At 42.3% G+C, this 14448-nt stretch overlaps 2 non-coding genes across 2 annotated transcripts; both read left to right on the top strand.

Annotated features, from left to right (window-relative positions):
• The first annotated feature begins 944 nt into the window (after positions 1–944).
• Positions 945–1017, top strand: trnak-uuu (transfer RNA lysine (anticodon UUU)). The gene has a single exon. It is a non-coding gene; the product is annotated as a tRNA-Lys (tRNA).
• A 3587-nt stretch (positions 1018–4604) lies between these two features.
• trnat-cgu (transfer RNA threonine (anticodon CGU)) lies at positions 4605–4676 on the top strand. Its single transcript has one exon. It is a non-coding gene; the product is annotated as a tRNA-Thr (tRNA).
• Positions 4677–14448: the final 9772 nt, after the last annotated feature.

The raw sequence follows: 14448 nt of genomic DNA, 5'->3' as shown, positions 1-14448 counted from the left end.
CTTTGTTCTCAAAGATGGTTTTCTGAACTCATACATTAGAAAGACTACCGATACCAAACCAAACTTATCCTGCAGCTAGGATCACAACTTCCCCCTTCTCTAAACGACAGACTACTATTCTACTAAATTTTCTCCATTCATTGGAAGTTTCATTTCACACCTCTCAACACCTATTCTGACTTCACACCTCTTGATTGGCCTCTCTTTCTGTCCCCTGCTCCCGCCTCTCACCCTTCCTCCCTCCCAGCTTTTGTTCTCCCACTACATTACCTTTGCCTACTGCCTTCTCTCTCACACCTGAAGAATGCTCCACGGCCGAAACATTGTTTTCTTTTTTTCAGCATGGAATAAACCTATTACTTGTTCCTTAACAACCGGAAACAATATCTTCGGTCTTTCCAGAGCTGTAAGTAGTCATTCCAAGTTTATTAACTTGTCTCTGTGCTTGTATGTACTCTTCAATAGCCACTGATGTTATTTACAACAGCTATTTTAAAAAAGTAAATTTGCATTCTTTGGACTTCTTTCTAAAGAATTGGCACATTTGGTGGCTCTGTGGCTAAGGATCTGCACCTGTGGCTGGAAGGTTGCTGGTTTACATCCCACGGTCGGCAGAGGAATCCTACTCCATGGGGCTCCAGAACAAGGCCCTTAACCCCAACTGTTGTTGATTGAAAGATTTTATTAAATGTGAAAAAAATCTGAATGTGAAAAAAGGTCAAAATGCTATTGAAAAAAATCAGTAATGTGAGGAAAGATGGATTGTGGGAGCCCCTTAACTACCCATGTCATGCTGTATTTCTCACTCATTCTACTGGGAGTGGTGCCGTCGCTTCTGGATAAAGTCTGTCAGTGGTCATCCCAGACGGGTCAGGTATGACTGCTCTTCGGCACAAGAGACACGTGACTTGCGAGGATCCCGACAGTGTAGACTTTCTTTCAGAGCCCGGATAGCTCAGTCGGTAGAGCATCAGACTTTTAATCTGAGGGCCCAGGGTTCAAGTCCCTGTTCGGGCGGTTGTGCCTTTCTTAAGTCTATTGTGAATCTCATTCTAAATAGTCTTTTATCTTTCACTCTTCTAGCTGTACTGTGGTTATTTTAAATGTCCATTACTTGTATTTACTGTAGTGTATTTAGTGTTTCATTTCACAAACCGAAAATGTTCAATAGATCTTGTCACTCTACTCCACGTAATCATCTAAATTAAATCACAGTAGAATACAGAACACGCAGTGAGGAGCTCACACAGTGAGTACTCTTGAATACGACGAGAGGAAAGGCACACTGCACATCTGCAGAACATCACGTCCGAGTTTACAGCGACAGCAGAGGTTAGAAGCGAAGTAGTTTTTTATTACTCGCTCGCTGAACGATCTCTCAAGAAACCTCGGTTGAGATTTAACGGGTGTCTAACAATCACGTTCAAAAAGGTGACGATAAGTTTTTTTTTTTAACTAGGTAGCCTTAATGGCAACACAGTGTGAGTAATCTTAAAGCAGCTGCAGATGGAGTAGCCGTAATGGCAACACAGTGCTTTGAGTTCGGCTTTTCTTATTTCTTCTGCAGAACCAGTGGTATCGGAATATATTGATCCGTATAAGAAGCGCTTTCGGTTTCTGATCATTTTTATTGAGCGCTGCTCTAAACTTTACATTTGCTCGGGCTAGTTTTCCCCATGAAAAAAAGACATATCCCTAATTACATGATTTCACTTTTCTTATCAACGAGTAGAAATAAAATATATACTTCATTATAAGTACCACAGGCAAGATGGCTGGTGGTCTAAGGCGTTGCGTTCAGGTCGCAGTTACCCCTGGAGACGTTTGTTAAAATCTCACTTCTAATAAAGAGGTCTTTCTCGTTAGAATAGAAACGATAGAAGCCTTAAGCAGGAAAAAAATCACAACATCTCGCATTTCACGTGTTTAATGTTAACTGTCTCAGTGGTTGCCTCGGTGATTGATGGCTCTTTTCCCTCGCAGGGTGACGGCAAACTTCTTCAGAGAGGGAGTCTCCCACGCACGGCTTTTCTTTATCAAGAGCTGAGACAACAGAAACAGACTTCAAACTGACATGAATTACTTCTTGAGCGTTTATGACTGTCTTTAAAAGCTGAGAGCAGGTGAAAAAGTGTTTGGAAATGAGGCAATGACTGCTAACAGTAAACAGAGCTGACGCTCAGCTGCAGACAAGCGCTCCTCGTTAGTATTGTAACGCTTACGGCCGACAGGTACTGTGTAAGAGCCGGCGTACCAGAGCAGGTGACGTCACCGCCCTTCCCTGTGATAGCAGGACTACAGCTACTGGGCTGTGGAGAGATCTCTCTTTAGCTCACGGGGCTGGGTCGCTGCAGAGAGACGCGGAAGTCCCGGGTTCGAGCCCCGGACGGTGTGGGGCCGACCTGATGCGGCAAGGGCGCCCGCCTGAGCCCCCGTTGCGTTACATTGGTGTCAGAAGCGGGGTGGGATAGCCCTTCGCCGGGGACGGCGATTTAAGCGGGGGAGAGTGTAACGCTTACGGCCGACAGGTACTGTGTAAGAGCCGGCGTACCAGAGCAGGTGACGTCACCGCCCTTCCCTGTGATAGCAGGACTACAGCTACTGGGCTGTGGAGAGATCTCTCTTTAGCTCACGGGGCTGGGTCGCTGCAGAGAGACGCGGAAGTCCCGGGTTCGAGCCCCGGACGGTGTGGGGCCGACCTGATGCGGCAAGGGCGCCCGCCTGAGCCCCCGTTGCGTTACAGTATACTGCTGAGTACCCCCGCTTGTTGCGCGGTAGACCGGGGTACGTTTCTGTGACAGGGCGCTGGTTTAATTTTTTAACAACCTGACTTCACTTAAAAAGTGTGTACTGTGTACTACGTTTCGGACTAGTTAGTGCGGTAGAATATGGAGATCATCTCCAGCTTTGAGCTCAACTGCAACAAGAAGTCATACTAAATGTAGTATAGTGAGTAGAAATCGCGAGACAACAGAACGAGAGAGTAGAAGGCGGGAATATATGGTGTAAGGGCGTGATCTGTGTAGTTAACAAAATAGTTAAAATAATATAAAAACGTCTCTTTATTAAGATACACAACATTTATGGCGACGAGAGATGAGTGCTTGACGGACTCAAAGCGAGCAGAATACTGCAGATTTTTGTTCTCTTGCTGGTAGAAACGAACTTTTGAATTTTCGGACTTTTCGTTTAGCTTGCGCCATGGAAGATATGGCAGCCGCGCCGAGAAGCTTTGCTTATGCCCAGCTTTTTCTACCGCTTCTACTGAAACTCGGAGCTCCGGATTTGTATGCGGAATACAAGATATGGATGGAGTCGTACAGATTTTTTTAAATAGCCAGTGGATCTACAGAAGCTCCGGATGCCGTGAGACGTGCTACATTACTGCACTGTATCTGGGTGCCCGTGCAGCGGATTTTCGCCAACCTCCCTGTTGAAAAAGGTACATATGAACAGACTGTAGCTGCCTTAGACGCTTACTTTACACCGCAGAGAAATGTGGTTTTGGAACGGCATAAATTTAGGCAGAGAACTTCAGTTGATGCTTTTGTGACTGCACTAAGAGGACTGGCTAAATCTTGTGACTTTGGAGTATTGGAAACTGACATGTTAAGAGATCAACTTGTGGAAAAATGTGCACATAAGAGACTATAAATTGCTGCAGGAGGAAGGGCTGACTTTAGAAAGAGCTCTTACAGTCGCTAGAATTCATGAAGCAGCTCAAGCAGAATCAAGAATGCTTTCTGACCACAGTGACAAAGTGACACTGAACGGGGCGCTCGCTCAAACTTTACAAACAAAAGCCGAGCAGCAGGACGCAGTCATGCTAGAGATATACTGTAGAAGAACAGGGGACGGCTGACATTACATGTTACAGGTGCGGACTAACAATGCACAAAGCAGATGAATGCGGAGCGTGAACAGCAAAATGTGTACACTGTAAGAAAACAGGACATTATGCACACGTCTGCAGAACATCACGTCCGAGTTTAAGGACAGCAACATCAGAGATTGGAAGCTAGGGAGTTTCAGGTCTGTGTTTTTATTATAGGTTCAAGAAAGTCTGAATACCTTTGCAAGAAGTATTTCAGAATCCCACTCAAATCCAGTACGAATGCCGCATAAATCTGCATTGTACAATTAGTATACTGTTTGTCCGTTGAATCAAACACGCCTTATGAAGCATTTCTAAAACAGGAGAGATCGTTAGGGAATGCGTCTTCCTGTAAAAATAAAATAACTTCAAGGGCACTATAAGCAGAGGTGTGAAAGCCTGCTCTACAGAAGAACTATAGCCAGAGATGCCAAAGAGGTCGAGATTTCACCACGTGAGAGAAAGCATCTCAGAAAACGAAGTTGCGGTCGTTTCCACGCGTTATAAAACCACTAGGTCAAACAACAAGAGCTGAAGAGAGTAACGCGGCCGAGCGCTCTAAGGAGTTGGCTTAAACCTCCAGTCTCTTCAGGAGCATCTGTTGGATTCGCACTGCTACAGCATATCTCCTTGTTAAGTATCCCTTTTATTGTTGTTGCTGCCTCCAGGCGATGTAAACCAGATTCAGAAAAAAATAATTTGAACAACATTATTCCCATATTTGCTCGAAGGCGCGGTGGCCAAGTGGTAAGGCGTCTGTCTCGTTAACTGAAGACCGTCGGTTCAATCCCCACCCGTGCCTGTTTCATTTGTCGCCGCTTTCCTTCAGTTTCAATGTCTTCAAAGAACTCGTAATGTAGGAGTCTCAATAGTAAAAGAACATAACTGTCGCCAGTGATTACTATTCTTGCATATCCTGCCTTGTTTTTTAGTCGACAAAGCTTGTCTCTCTTCACACCCATCTTCCGAATGATCGCCTCAGCACTGGGAAGGAACGTGCGCTTGGTAAACCCCCCCCCCCCCCCATGGTCTGATCACAAACAGATCGGGTGAGCTGTCAGTCCAGGTTGGAAGTGACGTTCGAAAGCACTAAAAATCTGACTTTGGAACGAGAAGACCGTGTTTTTTTAACGAGTAAACGATAAAATAATATACTGCCTGCAAGACTATGTCAAGTTCAAGTTCAAATTCAAGTTTATTGTCATTATACTCATATACAGGTATATATTATAACGAAATGCTATTTAGCTAGCTCTCGGACATAAGTAGTACAAAGAAAAAAACACAGAGACAGAGACAACAGCCGATGTGCAAAAAACAACAACAGGCAGTGTGCAAAACAACAAAAAGGTAACAGGTTATGTGCAAAAACATGCATCAAAAGAATGAAATAAAGGGATAGAAATTATGGGGAGTGAACTTTTGACATGTATGGTAGAGGTAGATTTTCAATGTGTTTGGGTTTTTGGTAAGAAAGAAGGCACTGTGAGGTTCAGATCATAGGTGAGAGGTGAGGTGAGAGTGAGAGAGGCTGGGAGTTTAATAGTTTGATAGTGCGGGGGTAAAAACTGTTTCTGAGTCTGGTACTCCGGACCCGAATGCTCCGGTACCGTTTTCCATGTCATGCTAAACGCCACAAATTGTGTTCGTCCAGTCGTATCAATCGTCCTAAAGTTACAGAAAATCGGATGCAACTGGTACAGTCAGCACCCATTTCTTCAGGATAGTGGAGCGGTTTAAAACAGCAAATTCACAGTTTTGTGTCTTTCAATCTTTGTGTTCCGCTCTCCAAATAGAAGCACGGGTTCAAATCCCACTCCCGACAGTCAGGCGTTTTACCTTGTCTTTTTTACCTGCCTTTACACTATTTCAGTCTTGTTGTGCTCGCTGACAATCACAGTACAAGGAAAACGGAGAAACCGCTTTGGAAAAACATAACGGACAGAAAAAAGCTTCGTAAGCACGTGAATGTGATTAGCAGCAGTAAGGTATGCATTCAAATGTTTAAGGCAGATTTATAAAAGCAGCAGAAGAAAGGTGCAGCACAATGCAATTTGTGAGAGTTCGCTGGTTTTTATGCTGCTTGGATTTCTTTCAAGCCTATGAAGTGACCCCCGTTTTATTTTCATTTTCAAACTTCAGAACCGAATAACAAAAAGATTTCATGTGTGACAGCATTCCGTTGCAAATACCGTTTCCACGATGTATTCAGCGACGGGAATGAAATATTTTAGTGCTGGCTCAAATGCGAGGAATTTCAGAAAAACCTGGAAAAGCAACGCTTGCAGTAAATGACAAATTTAAAGCGTGTAGTCAGCATGAACAGAACAACGCAATGCTCTGTAAAAACGATCTGAAGCCGCAATTGCTCTTTTATCTCGGGCAGTTCATTCCGATACGATGTTTCCGCAGTATAAATGAAATGCCGAACTCCAAACATGTTGTTGCCATTATTGTTACTCCTGCTGCTGTAGTTTTAAGCTTTAATCAGTGGGTATGTAATGTTGTAAAGGGGCTGGACTACTTTGTTCAGTCCAAATTCCATTATGTGAATTTATGCTTTTTTAATATAAGCATTAACAATACAATGCGTGCTCAAAAACCGTTACTTATTAGCTTAAGAAGCGGCAGTGTTTTGACAAAGTGTGGTATTCGAACAGATAATCCTGAAGTGTTTAATACTTGCTTGTGAGCAGATCTCCCTCGATTTAGACAAACTCTTGTTCGGCCGATGATTTCAGATCAAAATCTGAATCAAGTGGAAAGAAAGCTGAATTACGCTGGGTACTGGGTATCACTGTTACGCCATCAGGTCATGCTAGGAGGATTGGCGGGATCAAATTGACACAGAGGGACCCAATGTGGGGGCTGAACCCACAGTTCTGAGATTAAGAGATTCTTGCTCTTTGGACTGCGCCTATATAACTCTGGTGCTACAGCAGTAATGTTTCTGGGTGTGGATGAACATGACATAATAGACTGACAGCAGGAACACGTGACAGTATCGCTATATTTGTCTGCAGTATATTGTGTTGAGAGCAGCAATAACTTTCCTGCAGAGATGGGAGTGCCCTTAATACAGCTCTTTCAATCAGACAGAGTAATAGGAACCGACCTCAAGTTTCGGCTGTGGATCCATCTGCACATGGGGGAAGAGACAGTAAAATAGCGACGAAGAAACAGAAAGAATTGTGCTCGCTGCAAAATAGGAAAGAAAGAGGTGTTAGGACACGTAAAACAGCTTGGCGATAATTTGCAGCGACAGTTTTATGTTATTTAGTACACAGATTTCTCTTCATGTTCCTTAAGATGTGTAATTTGTATGTTTGAACAAACAGTAATTTGTATGAGAACAGTTTATTCTAAAGTCCTGTCAATTAACAGCGGAGAGCTACCTGGTGCACGTCTTCAAGAAGACTCTCTTTAAGACGATTACAAGTTTCTCGAACAAATCTGCGTCATATTTTTAAAATAGTTTAGCTAATGAGCAACGAGAGTATAAATGAATTCTCCCACCCTCCATTCGAAGATAAAACTCCATGTGCGAGTCGAAGTTTCCTTGAAGCTACAGATGTTCGTCATTATTGGACATTCCCCGGTGATATTGACTAAGAAGCTCAATTCTTACGTGCTGTAGTTCAACGTGCGCAAAACACTCATATCCCCTGCAAATATCGGCATGGTCAGTGATATTCTCAACAATTTGTGCCATTGCAATTCGTGCCATACTTTTTCGCAATGTATTCTGACAAGCCAAGATCAGAGGGTCATATTTGAAAAATGGTGCATTAAAATGTCTTGTACTTCAGGATTTTGAAAGTCTATTACATTGTCTCTCACACCTCGGTGTCAGAATTGTGAGACGTTTTTATAATCAGGGGGGAGGGCCGTAGCAATAAGCAGAAAGCACAATCACCTTTTTCCCAGTGCAAGTCCATGTTATGGTGAGTTTTTAAAATTGGTTTGCGATTTTCTAAAATATATTCCATACAAAAATATAATTTGGACAGTCGCTATTTATTTGGATATTCCCTTTCACTGAGGATGTCTACAGTTTTCCAGCCGAATTAGTACTGATCGAATAGAGCCATCTACAGGCGAAAGGCGACATAACATCACAGCAGCAGCATTTAAGGCGGAACGAAAAACGCGAATAAGAAGCCAACTTCAGCCTTGTAGCAGACCCTGGGAGGCACGCTCAAAATAATCATCTTTCCCAGTACTTCAGAGTCATATTTAGAGCGCTTTACTGCAATTTTATGTGATTGATAGGAGATGTGAAGCCATCGAGCCTGTACTGCCATTTCTCATGCTTTCTCTCAGTGTCGGAGCTGCAATTGCGTGTAAAGGAGGCGACTTGAAAATGAAACGTGTAATCACCTTACAGAGGGTCTTCACGACGGGGTGTGTCAGCTAGTTCTCCATTATCGTCAATTTACTGGACTTCTGAAGAAACCTATCTACAACGAAAATACAAACTGCACAGTTTAAGGTACATGAAGAGAAATCAGTGTGCTGATTGACTCAAAAAATGTCGCTACAAATAATCTGCCAGGCTTATTTACTTGTTCGACCACCTCCCTCCGTCCCCATTTGCTGTTAGCACAATTCTTTCAGTTTCTTTTCTTGTATTTTCCTTGCTATTTTAGTGTTCCCCATGTGGAGATGGATCCACAACCGAAACTGTTTTCACCCTGTGTTTCTGCAGCGTCAGTCTGTATAAGGATCACAACTTGCACAGCTCCAGTGGCGCAATCAATCAGCGCGTGGTACTTATACAACAGTGCACAGCGGAGTTATGCTGGGGTTGTGAGTTCAAGCCTCACCTGGAGCAGTGTTTTCAGCTACTGAAAGCAACTGTCGAGTTTAGATACTCTTAGGTATTTGATGGAGATAAACTAACATCAAATGAACAAGTAAAGGTTTATTTTGAGTCACAATCAAAGAAGGCTCCACAGCTGAAACATTATGTTTCCTTCTCTTTTCAGCATGGAATAAACCTTGACGCAGCTCCCTACTAAAATTACCATCAGCTGTGTACCTCCAACTGACCTGTACACAAATATATGAGAGAGGTCTACTGAGATGAGAGGAGCACTGAAGACTTGAAAAAGCTCTCACATTAGATTCTGTGTTTTTGTTGTTCCCCAGATTTGTTTTTAATGTTCTTTTTCTTTTGAAGGTGTTGCGTTTGGTTTTTTTTTTCATAGTTGTTAGACTACTACAGGGATTTACCTAGGTTCCTGGAAGATTCTCGTTTTGTGTTTGTTGTTTTTTTGGGTTACAACATTTTTTTTTCTATTGATAGGACCCCACGCATTACTATGGGAGTAGTTAACTTTAGTTCTTACATTGTACAGTACCTGAAATTACCACATAAACTACTACTCTGTTTCCCTTTTTTTAAAAGGCACAAGTGAAGTTTGTTTTTCCTTGCTGCTGATTGGTAGCTACAATGGGTCAATTGCAATAAACTTATATACAATAAACTCCGCTGAAATTTGTCAGCAGCTCTGTACTAAACCTGTTCTCGATTGCAACAAACCTAAAATAACAGCTGCTGCCCATTAGATGTTACTGCATTAGGAGTCTAGCTTAAACCACCTCTTCATAGGTTTTAAGCAACTCGGTAGCGGACTAAGCAGAACAATTGATCACATTAGAACTGTCTTGAATGTAATGGAAATAATGTACTCATTAATTAACAAGCTTATGCACCACTTGCTTGAAAATTATTATTATATTTAACCAAAATTGCTTTCCAGACACCACAAATATTCACAATGAATGTTATCATAACACATTTTTAGTAATACAAGTGTTATTTATGAATAATTAGGTTCCATGTATATCTTTATTAATAGCTGTATTACAAGTAATGCATATACAGTCTTTATTACAGTTAGTTTTCAGTTATCCTGGGTAGGGAAGAGAATGGAAATTAAGGAAATAAAAATTTAAAGGGCTTAAGTCTTCAATGTGTTCTGTCATAGCTGTGTGTTGTCACATCTGTCATATCTGGGTGTTAATTTAGTATATTTGATGTATTATTTATTGTGATTTGACACTACACTTGTATTTGACACTACACTTCTCAGGAGAAAGCAGTACAATTTTTTTTTTATTTGAGGGTACAGAAATTGTATTGTATGGCCAGATGTAAGGTTACGTTAAGAAACCCTTATTGTTACCTTTTGCAACGTTATTTATTTAAGATGGTTCTTCAGAATAGTGTCCCTTACGTATCTGTGACTGTGGTCCAACAGTAACGGTGGTGAAATAGCCGGAATGTGTGGGAAGAAGATGGAGATGGAACAGGAGGTTTATTCAGTCGATAGAAAGGTTGTGTAGGACTGAACACACTGCGGTTATGGTACTGGGTTTAAGAGCATTACGATCCTACAGTCTCCTGATCCATAATCAGATGCGTTATCCAATGCACCACTGGCCCTTGTACCGCATTCCTCAAGTGCACCACTGTGAGCTTGCGCCGCTACAATAATACATTGCCCCAGTCCAAATTTTCTCAATTAGGTGCAGGTTTTCTATGTGTATTTAGTTAATAAGTCTTTCATTTTGTCTGTTTTAAAAATTACATCTCTTTAAAACGCTGAAATTCACTGTAGCGGCGAGGCTTAATAATAAGGCAGAATTAAGTGTTTCTGAGCTTCCCAAATGAGGCCCCATTTCTCTGTTCATCTCTGTGGTGCAGCCACAGAGAGACCATTAGTGCAGGGTGATTTAAGGTCCTAGGACAGCTCCCAAAGGGGGATGCACTTAGCTAAGCCTGGCTATCATGATCAATGGTCATCCATTGGCGCCTATCTGTCTAGGGAGTGCCAGATGGACATCTGGACTGCATTTCTAGGTGTCAGGAGTAAATGACTCATATCTCACCTTGATCAACCAATCAGGGACTGGTAGGGCTGAATAACCCACGTGGGACTCTGATGCCCATGGAACTTTCAGCCAATCAACGAGCTGAAGTTCCTCCAGGTAAAAACGAGATTCAGAGGGATTCTGGAGAGGATTCTGTGGACTATTCTAAAGGGAATTCAAAGGAGAATTCCAGGGCAGGACGGCCCAGGAGCAGAAGGCTCCCAAGGGCAGGACATTCTCGCAGCGCGCCTCCTGACCATCCTGAGACTCAGCCCGGACAACCACGGAACGGCCAGTGTGTCCGAGTGCCAGAACTTTCCTTTGTTCTAAGAGTCTAGAGCGGAGGTTGCCAGAGAATAACCAGAGGATCCACCCGAGGTTAGCGCCAGCAGCAGGCCTCGTGAACAGGTCGGAACTGTGGACAGCTGAATCACTATTCAGAACTAGCTCTTCATCAGGACCGAACCGGTCCTCTTCCTGACTTGCTGGGACCCACAGTCATCTTTTCTCCTGTGCGAAAACTTTGCTAGTTAAAGCCAACACTAACTAGCCGGTCAGTGAGCATCAGCAGCGCACCGTCGCAAGCCGCACAGCACAGCCTGGCACCGAGCCAGAGAGCGCGGATTGGACAGCAACAGCCTGCAACTGTTTCTTTGAGCCTGCAGGAGATATGAATCCCCAAAGAAATTGGATGAGTATTCAACTTCAATGCATTACAGCTCGAGAATTCAATTGTTATCCAAACCAGTTGATATCAATTTAATTCCTAAGAGTTATGTACTTGTTTTGAGTATCTAATGTAGAAGTTATAACCAAGTTCATTTACGAAACGGTCTAAATGAATGATATACTGCACGTATGTCCTCTTGATGTGTAACTCTTCGTAACTGAATGAATATATATCTTTTGTATTCTGATAACCCTCTCGATAAGATCTGTTAGGTTTATATGCATATTCTATGTATTAATAAATGTATCCTCGTGTATTAGTACCTGTGTGTGTGCATTGTTTGAGTTATGTCGCATGGTTGGGTTCTAAAGCCATCAAAAGAAACAACTTTGTGATTTACTGCTACAATTAATAATTGTCACAGTAAATGCCCAAACCCTACAGAACTGGTGCCTTCAGAGAGCCACAACGTTACATATTTGGCGTCCCTGAGCCGGTTTTCTCTTACATCACACATGAGGGTATTCAAACGAAAGAAATCACAGAAAAGATATCGCACTTAAAAAGAAATCCAGAGTGGAGACGCTGGTGATAGAAAACAGAGCTTCATACGATGCATGAGATGCTTTACCTCTGAACTAAACTCGGCTCTTTAATTGTGTTAGGAAGAGTGAATAGTCAACAGTGTACATTTTAAAAATCAAAGCAAGACAATGAGACACGAAGAGAATTCGGAACACAAACCTCTCCTTCATCGTTTAAAGAGCTTTTGATGAACGTCTAAATGAAAGACAAATTCACTATTTTCACTTTGTGATTAAAAAAACACTTTTATCACACGTTAAGCATTCCTGATGGTGTCGAATGGTTCTCTTTTCTACCCTCATCATTTGAGAATCCCCAGCTAAAATATCTTTTTAAACTACAACAAAATTGCAATATTTTGAATACTATTTAAGTTTACATAGTCACATTCCAGGTGATATTGACTTAGGCGCTCAACTATTAACTTCTTGGAGTTTGACTTGTGCCAAAAGTTTGAAATCTCTGCAACTATCAGGATGCTTAAGGACATCCAAAGAAACCCCATCACATTTAGGGGAGACGGTGTTGAGGTCAGATTAATTTGAAATGCGTCTGTGGGGACTTTTGATTTACCAACGTTATGTTTTACTGAAGGATACGATGACTGATTGTGCCATAGAAACTAACGCACGTCACCTTTTTTCTACATTCACAGGTTTTTGGCTAAAGACAAAAAAATCGTTTCATTTCTTGGCCAGCTGGCAGTAATTCCTCTGCACCGACAAGAAAGATGACTATTTTATCTTTTGCAATTTGTATGGATTTTTTTTTAAAAAGTTGTTCCAAAAATTAAATGAACACTTCCATTACATTTAATGTAGAAGCATGTTGCCGTCCATAATGATAAACTGTGCAGCAAGACAGGAAGAATGGCACCACTAGGATTCAACCCAGGATCATCTGTTTACAAGGCAGGCGCTTTAACCACCTAAGCCACAGCACTCACTCATCCTAGTGTTAATCCCACATCAGCAGGGTCAGCTTGTCTGCACACCCGTCTCCATTTGGTGGTTTGAACCAAATCTTTGAGCTGACGTTGCCATTAAATGCGACCGAGAATACTCCAACCGGCGTGCCGCTACACCTGCCGTTGGAGAACTAAGCCACAGCACTGGCATCATATATATCCCTTTTACAGCCACTTGGACACATCTCAATTGCTCTGAGACACCTGCATTCAGTGTGCGCTGAGCCTGCTCGCTGAGCAAGTGACGAGAAATGGCTTATGTCCAAGGAGCTCAATATGCTTTTTATGTTCAACGGGGTGTCCAATAAGCCGGCACTGACACGCAGCACAGGCTCTGTGGTTTGACATCTCCCAAGGTAAATGTTGAAATTGTAGGTGGAAGAGGAAAATTACCCTCGTGTACGTGGAAGCAGGTGTGCCTGCATTAATACAGCTCCATCGAGCGGAAAAAGTAACACAAGAACTGCCTTAAATTAAACAGCAAGTTTCTGCGGCTGAAAACAGAAACTATTCCCTGTGATAAGTGAACTCACAACCTCAGCATAACTCCACTATAAAAGCACCACAACCTGACAAATTGCGCTACTGGAGCAGCACAGCACAGTAGCACATTTTCCTCAGTGCACTCAAACAGTGCTTCTTCCCTAGCCTACCAGCTTCAAGACTTTTTTTAAATTGATCAAAGATTCATTGGAAAAGGTTTGTCGATGGGTCAGGTGGGAATCACACCTGGATTCACTGCTTGCAAGGCAGCTATGTTCATCATTATACCCAGGACTGGCGCCAGGGGAATGATCTGTAGGGAGGGGGGGGTCTGAAATCCTGAGGGGGGCAGTGATATTTCGGTTTAAACGGAGCCATTACAACCATCCAAGTGAATTCTCACAAGCATGCCACTGATTAGTATTTCATGTTAGAAGATAACGACAAGCAATCTGGTATTTAGTGATGAAGAACAGTTCCACGTTCATCAGAACTCACGTGATTATTTTTTCCTGGAGCATCAACCATATGTGTTCATTTTTGCAACAACATCAACGGTAACGAGGTTCTGAATCATTAAGAAATCATTGTAAAACCAACAGAAAGTACAAACTTCTATAACTACAGTCCTAGTTATATAACGATTGTAAGTATGAGGATAAACTACTGCAAGGCATTGGTCCACCTGAGCAAATAAGGTCATAATAATGTTGACACCCAAAAACATAGACACTATGTAACGTGCTGTTCCTGGATGGATAGCCCTCCTGCACATCAAACAGTCTGATGTAGTAACTGTGAATTCGGGGTTAGTGTAGTTATCTGACCATTGACAAAGTACAACTATTTTTTACGGCTCAAGTTAAGTAAGTGAAAGTGTTCAAAAACTTTTTATCCAAACCTTTTATCAAAACTGAGGTGGGTGGGACTGTTCAGTTGAGGGGGCGATTTTGGCATGCCAGTAACATTTTCACAAAACATCCAAGAGTT

The sequence above is a fragment of the Atractosteus spatula genome (assembly GCF_055471065.1).
Source record: "Atractosteus spatula isolate fAtrSpa1 chromosome 10 unlocalized genomic scaffold, fAtrSpa1.hap1 SUPER_10_unloc_9, whole genome shotgun sequence".
In the NCBI taxonomy this organism is placed as follows: domain Eukaryota; kingdom Metazoa; phylum Chordata; class Actinopteri; order Semionotiformes; family Lepisosteidae; genus Atractosteus; species Atractosteus spatula.
This window is presented reverse-complemented; position numbering and strand designations above follow the sequence as displayed.